This window comes from Hemicordylus capensis, chromosome 12 (genome assembly GCF_027244095.1).
Source record: "Hemicordylus capensis ecotype Gifberg chromosome 12, rHemCap1.1.pri, whole genome shotgun sequence".
Lineage (NCBI taxonomy): Eukaryota > Metazoa > Chordata > Lepidosauria > Squamata > Cordylidae > Hemicordylus > Hemicordylus capensis.
This window is the reverse complement of record NC_069668.1, coordinates 11,175,308-11,189,453: the sequence shown is the minus strand read 5'-3', so window position 1 is coordinate 11,189,453 and position 14,146 is coordinate 11,175,308.

Sequence of the window (14,146 nt, the reverse complement as noted above, 5' to 3'; positions counted from 1 at the left end):
CTTTGACCCATTGCCCCTTTGACGCTTTGTAACTTTGACTCTTTTCAACTTTGACTCTTTTTAACTTTGACTCTTTGTCGCTTTGTACCTTTGTCGCTTTGTAACTTTGTCCCATCCACCCATTTCCCCTTTGACCCATTGCCCCTTTGTCGCTTTGTAACTTTGACACTTTGTCACTTTGACTCTTTGTAACTTTGTCGTTTTGTAACTTTGACTCTTTGTCGCTTTGTCACTTTGTCGCTTTGTCCCATCCACCCATTGCCCCTTTGTCGCTTTGTAACGTTGACTCTTTGTAACTTTGACTCTTTGTCACTTTGTCGCTTTGTCACTTTGTCCCATCCACCCATTGCCCCTTTGACCCATTGCCCCTTTGACCCATTGCCCCTTTGTAACTTTGACTCTTTGTAACTTTGACTCTTTGTCCCATCCACCCATTGCCCCATTGCCCCTTTGACCCATTGCCCCTTTGTCGCTTTGTAACTTTGACTCTTTGTAACTTTGACTCTTTGTAACTTTGTAATTTTGTAACTTTGTAACTTTGTCCCATCCACCCATTGCCCCTTTGACCCATTGCCCCTTTGTCGCTTTGTAACTTTGACTCTTTGCAACTTTGACTCTTTGTAACTTTGACTCTTTGTAACTTTGACTCTTTGTCCCATCCACCCATTGCCCCATTGCCCCTTTGTCGCTTTGTAACTTTGACTCTTTGTAACTTTGTAATTTTGTAACTTTGTAACTTTGTCCCATCCACCCATTGCCCCTTTGACCCATTGCCCCTTTGTCGCTTTTTAACTTTGACTCTTTGTAACTTTGACTCTTTGTCACTTTGTCGCTTTGTCACTTTGTCGCTTTGTCACTTTGTCCCATCCACCCATTGCCCCATTGCCCCTTTGACACATTGCCCCTTTGTCGCTTTGTAACTTTGACTCTTTGTAACTTTGTCGCTTTGTCACTTTGTCGCTTTGTCACTTTGTCGCTTTGTCACTTTGTCCCATCCACCCATTGCCCCTTTGACCCATTGCCCCTTTGTAACTTTAACTCTTTGTAACTTTGACTCTTTGTCCCATCCACCCTTTGCCCCATTGCCCCTTTGACCCATTGCCCTTTTGTCGCTTTGTAACTTTGACTCTTTGTAACTTTGACTCTTTGTCCCATCCACCCATTGCCCCATTGCCCCTTTGTCGCTTTGTAACTTTGTAACTTTGTCCCATCCACCCATTGCCCCTTTGACCCATTGCCCCTTTGACCCATTGCCCCTTTGTCGCTTTGTAACTTTGACTCTTTGTAACTTTGACTCTTTGTAACTTTGACTCTTTGTAACTTTGACTCTTTGTCCCATCCACCCATTGCCCCATTGCCCCTTTGACCCATTGCCCCTTTGACTCTTTGTAACTTTGACTCTTTGTAACTTTGACTCTTTGTAACTTTGTCGCTTTGTACCTTTGTCGCTTTGTACCTTTGTCGTTTTGTAACTTTGTCGCTTTGTCGCTTTGTAACTTTGTCGCTTTGTAACTTTGTCGCTTTGTAACTTTGTCGCTTTGTAACTTTGCCCCATTGCCCCATTGCCCCATTGGCCCATTGCCCCATTGCCCCTTTGTCGCATTGCACCTTTGTCGTTTTGTACCTTTGACTCTTTGTAACTTTGTCGCTTTGTTACTTTGTCCCATCCACCCATTGCCCCTTTGTCGCTTTGTAACTTTGACTCTTTGTAACTTTGTCGCTTTGTCACTTTGACTCTTTGTCACTTTGTCGCTTTGTCACTTTGTCGCTTTGACACTTTGTCCCATCCACCCTTTGACCCATTGCCCCTTTGACCCATTGCCCCTTTGTAACTTTGACTCTTTGTAACTTTGACTCTTTGTCCCATCCACCCATTGCCCCTTTGACCCATTGCCCCTTTGTCGCTTTGTAACTTTGACTCTTTGTAACTTTGACTCTTTGTAACTTTGTAATTTTGTAACTTTGTAACTTTGTCCCATCCACCCATTGCCCCTTTGACCCATTGCCCCTGTGTCGCTTTGTAACTTTAACTCTTTGTAACTTTGACTCTTTGTCCCATCCACCCATTGCCCCATTGCCCCTTTGACCCATTGCCCCTGTGTCGCTTTGTAACTTTGACTCTTTGTAACTTTGACTCTTTGTCCCATCCACCCATTGCCCCATTGCCCCTTTGACCCATTGCCCCTTTGTCGCTTTGTAACTTTGACTCTTTGTAACTTTGACTCTTTGTCCCATCCACCCATTGCCCCATTGCCCCTTTGTCGATTTGTAACTTTGACTCTTTGTAACTTTGACTTTTTGTAACTTTGTAACTTTGTACCTTTGTCGCTTTGTACCTTTGTCGTTTTGTAACTTTGTCGTTTTGTAACTTTGTCGCTTTGTAGCTTTGACTCCATCTAACTTTGTCGCTTTGAAACATTGTCGCTTTGTAACTTTGTCGCTTTGTAACTTTGTCGCTTTGTAACTTTGCCCCATTGACCCATTGCCCCATTGACCCATTGACCCATTGACCCATTGCCCCTTTGTCGCATTGCACCTTTGTCGCATTGTACCTTTGTCGTTTTGTACCTTTGACTCTTTGTAACTTTGTCGCTTTGTCACTTTTTCGCTTTGTTACTTTGTCCCATCCACCCATTGCCCCTTTGACCCATTGCCCCTTTGTAACTTTGACTCTTTGTAACTTTGACTCTTTGTCCCATCCACCCATTGCCCCTTTGACCCATTGCCCCTTTGTCGCTTTGTAACGTTGACTCTTTGTAACTTTGACTCTTTGTCACTTTGTCGCTTTGTCACTTTGTCGCTTTGTCACTTTGTCCCATCCACCCATTGCCCCTTTGACCCATTGCCCCTTTGTAACTTTGACTCTTTGTAACTTTGACTCTTTGTAACTTTGACTCTTTGTCCCATCCACCCTTTGCCCCTTTGACCCATTGCCCCTTTGACCCATTGCCCCTTTGTCGCTTTGTAACTTTGACTCTTTGTAACTTTGACTCTTTGTAACTTTGACTCTTTGTCCCATCCACCCATTGCCCCATTGCCCCTTTGTCGCTTTGTAACTTTGACTCTTTGTAACTTTGACTCTTTGTCCCATCCACCCATTGCCCCATTGCCCCTTTGTCGCTTTGTAACTTTGACTCTTTGTAACTTTGTCGCTTTGTACCTTTGTCGCTTTGTACCTTTGTCGTTTTGTAACTTTGTCGTTTTGTAACTTTGACTCCATCTAACTTTGTCGCTTTGAAACATTGTCGCTTTGAAACATTGTCGCATTGTCGCTTTGTAACTTTGTCGCTTTGTAACTTTGCCGCATTGCCCCATTGCCCCATTGACCCATTGCCCCATTGACCCATTGCCCCATTTCCCCTTTGTCGCTTTGTAACTTTGACTTTGTCCCATTCACCCATTGCCCGATTGCCCCTTTGACCCATTGCCCCTTTGACGCTTTGTAACTTTGACTCTTTTCAACTTTGACTCTTTTTAACTTTGACTCTTTGTCGCTTTGTACCTTTGTCGCTTTGTAACTTTGTCCCATCCACCCATTTCCCCTTTGACCCATTGCCCCTTTGTCGCTTTGTAACTTTGACACTTTGTCACTTTGACTCTTTGTAACTTTGTCGTTTTGTAACTTTGACTCTTTGTCGCTTTGTCCCATCCACCCATTGCCCCTTTGTCGCTTTGTAACGTTGACTCTTTGTAACTTTGACTCTTTGTCACTTTGTCGCTTTGTCACTTTGTCCCATCCACCCATTGCCCCTTTGACCCATTGCCCCTTTGACCCATTGCCCCTTTGTAACTTTGACTCTTTGTAACTTTGACTCTTTGTCCCATCCACCCATTGCCCCTTTGTCGCTTTGTAACTTTGACTCTTTGTAACTTTGACTCTTTGTAACTTTGTCGCTTTGTAACTTTGACTCTTTGTCACTTTGTCACTTTGTCCCATCCACCCATTGCCCCTTTGACCCATTGCCCCTTTGACCCATTGCCCCTTTGTAACTTTGACTCTTTGTCACTTTGACTCTTTGTCCCATCCACCCATTGCCCCTTTGACCCATTGCCCCTTTGTCGCTTTGTAACTTTGACTCTTTGTAACTTTGACTCTTTGTAACTTTGACTCTTTGTCCCATCCACCCATTGCCCCATTGCCCCTTTGTCGCTTTGTAACTTTGACTCTTTGTAACTTTGACTATTTGTAACTTTGTAATTTTGTAACTTTGTAACTTTGTCCCATCCACCCATTGCCCCTTTGACCCATTTCCCCTTTGTCGCTTTGTAACTTTGACTCTTTGTAACTTTGACTCTTTGTAACTTTGACTCTTTGTAACTTTGACTCTTTGTCCCATCCACCCATTGCCCCATTGCCCCTTTGACCCATTGCCCCTTTGTCGCTTTGTAACTTTGACTCTTTGTAACTTTGTCTTTTTGTAACTTTGTCGTTTTGTACCTTTGTCGTTTTGTAACTTTGTCGTTTTGTAACTTTGTCGCTTTGTAGCTTTGACTCCATCTAACTTTGTCGCTTTGAAACATTGTCGCTTTGAAACATTGTCGCTTTGTCGCTTTGTAACTTTGTCGCTTTGTAACTTTGTCGCTTTGTAACTTTGCCCCATTGCCCCATTGACCCATTGACCCATTGCCCCTTTGTCGCATTGTACCTTTGTCGTTTTGTACCTTTGACTCTTTGTAACTTTGTCGCTTTGTTACTTTGTCCCATCCACCCATTGCCCCTTTGTCGCTTTGTAACGTTGACTCTTTGTAACTTTGACTCTTTGTAACTTTGTCGCTTTGTAACTTTGACTCTTTGTCACTTTGTCACTTTGTCACTTTGTCCCATCCACCCATTGCCCCTTTGACCCATTGCCCCTTTGTAACTTTGACTCTTTGTAACTTTGACTCTTTGTCACTTTGACTCTTTGTCCCATCCACCCATTGCCCCTTTGACCCATTGCCCCTTTGTCGCTTTGTAACTTTGACTCTTTGTAACTTTGACTCTTTGTCCCATCCACCCATTGCCCCATTGCCCCTTTGTCGCTTTGTAACTTTGTAATTTTGTAACTTTGTAATTTTGTAACTTTGTCCCATCCACCCATTGCCCCTTTGACCCATTGCCCCTTTGTCGCTTTGTAACTTTGACTCTTTGTAACTTTGACTCTTTGTCCCATCCACCCATTGCCCCATTGCACCTTTGACCCATTGCCCCTTTGTCGCTTTGTAACTTTGTCTTTTTGTAACTTTGTCGCTTTGTACCTTTGTCGTTTTGTAACTTTGTCGTTTTGTAACTTTGTCGCTTTGTAGCTTTGACTCCATCTAACTTTGTCGCTTTGAAACATTGTCGCTTTGAAACATTGTCGCTTTGAAACATTGTCGCTTTGTCGCTTTGTAACTTTGTCGCTTTGTAACTTTGCCCCATTGCCCCATTGACCCATTGACCCATTGCCCCTTTGTCGCATTGCACCTTTGTCGCATTGTACCTTTGTCGTTTTGTACCTTTGACTCTTTGTAACTTTGTCGCTTTGTTACTTTGTCCCTTCCACCCATTGCCCCTTTGTCGCTTTGTAACGTTGACTCTTTGTAACTTTGACTCTTTGTAACTTTGTCGCTTTGTAACTTTGACTCTTTGTCACTTTGTCACTTTGTCACTTTGTCCCATCCACCCATTGCCCCTTTGACCCATTGCCCCTTTGTAACTTTGACTCTTTGTAACTTTGACTCTTTGTCCCATCCACCCATTGCCCCTTTGACCCATTGCCCCTTTGTCGCTTTGTAACTTTGACTCTTTGTAACTTTGACTCTTTGTAACTTTGTAATTTTGTAACTTTGTAATTTTGTAACTTTGTAACTTTGTCCCATCCACCCATTGCCCCTTTGACCCATTGCCCCTTTGACCCATTGCCCCTTTGTCGCTTTGTAACTTTGACTCTTTGTAACTTTGACTCTTTGTCCCATCCACCCATTGCCCCTTTGTCGCTTTGTAACTTTGACTCTTTGTAACTTTCTCGCTTTGTACCTTTGTCGCTTTGTACCTTTGTCGCTTTGTAACTTTGTCGCTTTGTAACTTTGGAGCTTTGTCGCTTTGTACCTTTGACTCCATCTAACTTTGTCGCTTTGAAACATTGTCACTTTGTCGCTTTGTAACTTTGTCGCTTTGTAACTTTGACTCTTTGTCACTTTGTCGCTTTGTCACTTTGTCGCTTTGTAACTTTGTCCCATCCACCCATTGCCCCTTTGCCCATTGCCCCTTTGTAACTTTGACTCTTTGTAACTTTGTCGTTTTGTAACTTTGACTCTTTGTCGCTTTGTCACTTTGTCGCTTTGTCCCATCCACCCATTGCCCTTTTGTCGCTTTGTAACGTTGACTCTTTGTCACTTTGTCGCTTTGTCCCATCCACCCATTGCCCCTTTGACCCATTGCCCCTTTGTAACTTTAACTCTTTGTAACTTTGACTCTTTGTCCCATCCACCCTTTGCCCCATTGCCCCTTTGACCCATTGCCCCTTTGTCGCTTTGTAACTTTGACTCTTTGTAACTTTGACTCTTTGTCCCATCCACCCATTGCCCCATTGCCCCTTTGACCCATTGCCCCTTTGACCCATTGCCCCTTTGTCGCTTTGTAACTTTGACTCTTTGTAACTTTGACTCTTTGTACCTTTGTCGTTTTGTAACTTTGTAGCTTTGACTCCATCTAACTTTGTCGCTTTGAAACATTGTCGCTTTGTAACTTTGTCGCTTTGTAACTTTGCCCCATTGACCCATTGCCCCATTGCCCCTTTGTCGCATTTCACCTTTGTCGCATTGTACCTTTGACTCTTTGTAACTTTGACTCTTTGTCCCATCCACCCTTTGTCCCATCCACCCATTGCCCCTTTGTCGCTTTGTAACGTTGACTCTTTGTAACTTTGTCGCTTTGTAACTTTGACTCTTTGTAACTTTGTAATTTCGTAACTTTGTAACTTTGTCCCATCCACCCATTGCCCCTTTGACCCATTGCCCCTTTGACCCATTGCCCCTTTGTCGCTTTGTAACTTTGACTCTTTGTCCCATCCACCCATTGCCCCATTGCCCCTTTGTCGCTTTGTAACTTTGACTCTTTGTAACTTTGACTCTTTGTCCCATCCACCCATTGCCCCATTGCCCCTTTGTCGCTTTGTAACTTTGACACTTTGTCACTTTGACTCTTTGTAACTTTGTTGTTTTGTAACTTTGACTCTTTGTCGCTTTGTCACTTTGTCGCTTTGTCCCATCCACCCATTGCCCCTTTGTCGCTTTGTAACGTTTACTCTTTGTAACTTTGACTCTTTGTCACTTTGTCACTTTGTCGCTTTGTAACTTTGTCCCATCCACCCATTGCCCCTTTGACCCATTGCCCCTTTGACCCATTGCCCCTTTGTCACTTTGACTCTTTGTCCCATCCACCCATTGCCCCTTTGACCCATTGCTCCTTTGTCGCTTTGTAACTTTGACTCTTTGTAACTTTGACTTTTTGTAACTTTGTCGCTTTGTACCTTTGTCGTTTTGTAACTTTGTCGCTTTGTAACTTTGCCCCATTGCCCCATTGACCCATTGCCCCATTGCCCCAATGCCCCTTTGTCGCATTGCCCCTTTGTCGCATTGTACCTTTGACTCTTTGTCACTTTGTCGCTTTGTTACTTTGTCCCATCCACCCATTGCCGCTTTGTAATGTTGACTCTTTGTAACTTTGTCTCTTTGTAACTTTGTCGCTTTGTAACTTTGACTCTTTGTCACTTTGACACTTTGTCCCATCCACCCTTTGACCCATTGCCCCTTTGACCCATTGCCCCTTTGTAACTTTGACTCTTTGTCCCATTGCCCCATTGCCCCTTTGTCGCTTTGTAACTTTGACTCTATCTAACTTTGTCGCTTTGAAACATTGTCGCTTTGTCGCATTGCACCTTTGTCGTTTTGTACCTTTGACTCTTTGTAACTTTGTCGCTTTGTTACTTTGTCCCATCCACCCATTGCCCCTTTGTCGCTTTGTAACTTTGACTCTTTGTAACTTTGTCGCTTTGTCACTTTGTCGCTTTGTCACTTTGTCGCTTTGACACTTTGTCCCATCCACCCTTTGACCCATTGCCCCTTTGACCCATTGCCCCTTTGTAACTTTGACTCTTTGTCCCATCCACCCATTGCCCCTTTGACCCATTGCCCCTTTGTCGCTTTGTAACTTTGACTCTTTGTAACTTTGTAATTTTGTAACTTTGTAACTTTGTCCCATCCACCCATTGCCCCTTTGACCCATTGCCCCTGTGTCGCTTTGTAACTTTAACTCTTTGTAACTTTGACTCTTTGTCCCATCCACCCATTGCCCCATTGCCCCTTTGACCCATTGCCCCTGTGTCGCTTTGTAACTTTGACTCTTTGTAACTTTGACTCTTTGTCCCATCCACCCATTGCCCCATTGCCCCTTTGACCCATTGCCCCTTTGTCGCTTTGTAACTTTGACTCTTTGTAACTTTGACTCTTTGTCCCATCCACCCATTGCCCCATTGCCCCTTTGTCGATTTGTAACTTTGACTCTTTGTAACTTTGACTTTTTGTAACTTTGTAACTTTGTACCTTTGTCGCTTTGTACCTTTGTCGTTTTGTAACTTTGTCGTTTTGTAGCTTTGACTCCATCTAACTTTGTCGCTTTGAAACATTGTCGCTTTGTAACTTTGTCGCTTTGTAACTTTGTCGCTTTGTAACTTTGCCCCATTGACCCATTGACCCATTGCCCCATTGACCCATTGACCCATTGCCCCTTTGTCGCATTGCACCTTTGTCGCATTGTACCTTTGTCGTTTTGTACCTTTGACTCTTTGTAACTTTGTCGCTTTGTAACTTTGTCGCTTTGTTACTTTGTCCCATCCACCCATTGCCCCTTTGTCGCTTTGTAACGTTGACTCTTTGTAACTTTGACTCTTTGTCACTTTGTCGCTTTGTAACTTTGTCGCTTTGTCACTTTGTCCCATCCACCCATTGCCCCTTTGACCCATTGCCCCTTTGTAACTTTGACTCTTTGTAACTTTGACTCTTTGTCCCATCCACCCTTTGCCCCTTTGACCCATTGCCCCTTTGACCCATTGCCCCTTTGTCGCTTTGTAACTTTGACTCTTTGTAACTTTGACTCTTTGTCCCATCCACCCATTGCCCCATTGCCCCTTTGTCGCTTTGTAACTTTGACTCTTTGTAACTTTGACTCTTTGTCCCATCCACCCATTGCCCCTTTGTCGCTTTGTAGCTTTGACTCTTTGTAACTTTGACTTTTTGTAACTTTGTCGCTTTGTACCTTTGTCGCTTTGTACCTTTGTCGTTTTGTAGCTTTGTCGCTTTGAAACATTGTCGCTTTGAAACATTGTCGCATTGTCGCTTTGTAAATTTGTCGCTTTGTAACTTTGTCGCTTTGTAACTTTGCCGCATTGACCCATTGCCCCATTGACCCATTGCCCCATTGACCCATTGCCCCTTTGTCGCTTTGTAACTTTGACTTTGTCCCATCCACCCATTGCCCGATTGCCCCTTTGACCCATTGCCCCATTTTGACGCTTTGTAACTTTGACTCTTTTCAACTTTGACTCTTTTTAACTTTGACTCTTTGTCGCTTTGTACCTTTGTAACTTTGTCCCATCCACCCATTTCCCCTTTGACCCATTGCCCCTTTGTCGCTTTGTAACTTTGACACTTTGTCACTTTGACTCTTTGTAACTTTGTCGTTTTGTAACTTTGACTCTTTGTCGCTTTGTCACTTTGTCGCTTTGTCCCATCCACCCATTGCCCCTTTGTCGCTTTGTAACGTTGACTCTTTGTAACTTTGACTCTTTGTAACTTTGTCGCTTTGTAACTTTGACTCTTTGTCACTTTGTCACTTTGTCACTTTGTCCCATCCACCCATTGCCCCTTTGACCCATTGCCCCTTTGTAACTTTGACTCTTTGTCCCATCCACCCATTGCCCCATTGCCCCTTTGTCGCTTTGTAACTTTGACTCTTTGTAACTTTGACTCTTTGTAACTTTGACTCTTTGTCCCATCCACCCATTGCCCCATTGCCCCTTTGTCGCTTTGTAACTTTGACTCTTTGTAACTTTGTAACTTTGTCCCATCCACCCATTGCCCCTTTGACCCATTGCCCCTTTGTCGCTTTGTAACTTTGACACTTTGTCACTTTGACTCTTTGTAACTTTGTCGCTTTGTAACTTTGACTCTTTGTCACTTTGTCACTTTGTCCCATCCACCCATTGCCCCTTTGTAACTTTGACTCTTTGTAACTTTGACTCTTTGTCCCATCCACCCATTTCCCCTTTGACCCATTGCCCCTTTGTCGCTTTGTAACTTTGACTCTTTGTCCCATCCACCCATTGCCCCTTTGACCCATTGCCCCTTTGTCGCTTTGTAACTTTGACTCTTTGTAACTTTGTAATTTTGTAACTTTGTAACTTTGTCCCATCCACCCATTGCCCCTTTGACCCATTGCCCCTTTGTCGCTTTGTAACTTTGACTCTTTGTAACTTTGACTCTTTGTACCTTTGTCGTTTTGTAACTTTGTAGCTTTGACTCCATCTAACTTTGTCGCTTTGAAACATTGTCGCTTTGTAACTTTGTCGCTTTGTAACTTTGCCCCATTGACCCATTGCCCCATTGCCCCTTTGTCGCATTGTACCTTTGACTCTTTGTAACTTTGACTCTTTGTCCCATCCACCCTTTGTCCCATCCACCCATTGCCCCTTTGTCGCTTTGTAACGTTGACTCTTTGTAACTTTGTTGCTTTGTAACTTTGACTCTTTGTCACTTTGTCACTTTGACTCTTTGTCCCATCCACCCTTTGCCCCATTGCCCCTTTGTCGCTTTGTAACTTTGACACTTTGTCACTTTGACTCTTTGTCACTTTGTTGTTTTGTAACTTTGACTCTTTGTCGCTTTGTCGCTTTGTCCCATCCACCCATTGCCCCTTTGTCGCTTTGTAACGTTGACTCTTTGTAACTTTGACTCTTTGTCACTTTGTAACTTTGTCCCATCCAACCATTGCCCCTTTGACCCATTGCCCCTTTGTCACTTTGACTCTTTGTCCCATCCACCCATTGCCCCTTTGACCCATTGCTCCTTTGTCGCTTTGTAACTTTGACACTTTGTAACTTTGACTTTTTGTAACTTTGTCGCTTTGTACCTTTGTCGCTTTGTAACTTTGCCCCATTGCCCCATTGCCCCATTGTCGCATTGTACCTTTGACTCTTTGTCACTTTGTCGCTTTGTTACTTTGTCCCATCCACCCATTGCCGCTTTGTAATGTTGACTCTTTGTAACTTTGTCTCTTTGTAACTTTGTCGCTTTGTAACTTTGACTCTTTGTCCCATCCACCCATTGCCCCTTTGTCGCTTTGTAACTTTGACTCTTTGTAACTTTGACTCTTTGTCCCATTGCCCCTTTGTCGCTTTGTAACTTTGACTCTTTGTCCCATCCACCCATTGCCCCATTGCCCCTTTGTCGCTTTGTAACTTTGACTCTTTGTAACTTTGTACCTTTGTCGTTTTGTAACTTTGTAGCTTTGACTCCATCTAACTTTGTCGCTTTGAAACATTGTCGCTTTGTAACTTTGACCCATTGCCCCTTTGTCGCATTGTACCTTTGTCATATTGTACCTTTGACTCTTTGTAACTTTGTCCCATCCACCCATTGCCCCTTTGTCGCTTTGTAACTTTGTCACTTTGTCGCTTTGTCCCATCCACCCATTGCCCCTTTGTAACTTTGACTCTTTGTCCCATCCACCCTTTGCCCCTTTGACCCATTGCCCCTTTGTAACTTTGACTCTTTGTCGCATCCACCCTTTGCCCCTTTGACCCATTGCCCCTTTGTAACTTTGACTCTTTGTAACTTTGACGCTTTGTAACTTTGCCCCATTGACCCATTGCCCCTTTGTCGCATTGTACCTTTGTCGTTTTGTACCTTTGACTCTTTGTAACTTTGTCGCTTTGTTACTTTGTCCCATCCACCCTTTGACCCATTGCCCCTTTGTAACTTTGACTCTTTGTCCCATCCACCCATTGCCCCTTTGACCCATTGCCCCTTTGTCGCTTTGTAACTTTGACTCTTTGTAACTTTGACTCTTTGTCCCATCCACCCTTTGCCCCATCGACCCATTGCCCCTTTGTCCCTTTGCAACTTTGACTCTTTGTAACTTTGTCCCATCCACCCATCGCCCCTTTGACCCATTGCCCCTTTGTCGCTTTGTAACTTTGACTCTTTGTAACTGTGTCCCATTGCCCCATTGACCCATTGCCCCTCTGTCGCTTTGTAAGTTTGTCGCTTTGTAACTTTGTCGCCTTGTAACTTTGTCCCATCCACCGATTGACCCACTGCCATGGGTGGACGGGACAAAGTTACGAGTCAAAGTTACAAAGCAACAAAGTTACAAAGCGACAAAGAGGCAATGGGTCAAAGGGTGGATGGGACAAAGTTACAAGGCGACAGAGTTACAAGGCAACAAAGGTACAAAGTTACAAAGCGACAAACTTACAAAGGGACAAAGTTACAAGGCGACAAAGTTACAAAGCTACAAATGTACAAAGTTACAAAGAAACAACGGTACAAAGGGGCAATGGGTCAAAGTGGCAATGGGTGGATGGGAAAAACTTACAAGGCGACAAAGGGGCAATGGATCAGTGGGGCAATGGGTGGATGGGAGAAAGTTACAAAGCGACAAACTTACAAAGTGACGAACTTACAAAACGACAAGGTTACAAAGCGACAAGGCGACAAAGGGGCAATGGGTCAGTGGGGCAATGGGTGGATGGGACAAACTTACAAAGCGACAAATTTACAAAGTGACAAGGCTACAAAGGGGCAATGGGTCAGTGGGGCAATGGGTGGATGGGACAAAGTTACAAAGCGATAAAGGTACAAAGCGACAAAGTGACCAAGTTACAAAGCGACAAACGTACAAAGGTACAAAGTTACCAAGCGACAAACGTACCAAGCGACAAAGGTACAAGGTGACAAAGTTACAAAGCGACAAAGGGGCAATGGGTCAAAGGGTGGATGGGACACAGTTACAAAGAGTCAAAGGTACAAAGCGACAAAGTTACAAGGCGACAAAGTTACAAAGAAACAACGGTACAAAGGGGCAATGGGTCAGTGGGGCAATGGGTGGATGGGAAAAACTTACAAGGCGACAAAGTTAAAAGGCGACAAAGGTACAAGGCCACAAAGGTACAAGGTGACAAAGGGGCAATGGGTGGATGGGACAAAGTTACAAAGCGACAAAGCGACAGAGTTACAAGGCGACAGAGTTACAAAGGTACAAAGCGACAAAAGTACAAAGAGTCAAAGGGGCAATGGGTCAACGGGGCAATGGGTGGATTGAGTCAAAGGTACAAAGCGACAAAGTTACAAAGCGACAAAGGTACAAAAGGGCAATGGGTGGATGGGACAAAATTACAAATCAACAAAGTTACAAAGCGAAAAAGTGAAAGGTACAAAGGGGGAATGGGTGGATATGACAAAGTTACAAAGCGACAAAGGTACAAAGCGACAAAGTTACAAGGTGACAAAGGGGCAATGGGTCAGTGGGGCAATGGGTGGATGGGACACAGTTACAAAGAGTCAAAGCTACAAAGGTACAAGGCGACAAAGTTACAAGGCGACAAAGCGACAAACTTACAAAGCGACAAGGTTACAAAGCGACAAAGGGGCAATGGGTCAGTGGGGCAATGGGTGGATGGGACAAAGGTCCAAGGCGACAAACTTACAAGGCGACAAGGTTACAAAGCGACAAAGGGTCAGTGGGTGGATGGGACAAAGTTACAAGGCGACAGAGTTACAGGGCAACAAAGGTACAAAGTTACAAAGCGACAAACTTACAAAAGAGACAAAGTTACAAGGCGACAAAGTTACAAAGCTACAAATGTACAAAGTTACAAAGAAACAACGGTACAAAGGGGCAATGGGTCAAAGTAGCAATGGGTGGATGGGAAAAACTTACAAGGCGACAAAGGGGCAATGGATCAGTGGGGCAATGGGTGGATGGGAGAAAGTTACAAAGCGACAAACTTACAAAGTGACGAACTTACAAAACGACAAGGTTACAAAGCGACAAGGCGACAAAGGGGCAATGGGTCAGTGGGGCAATGGGTGGATGGGACAAACTTACAAAGCGACAAGGCTACAA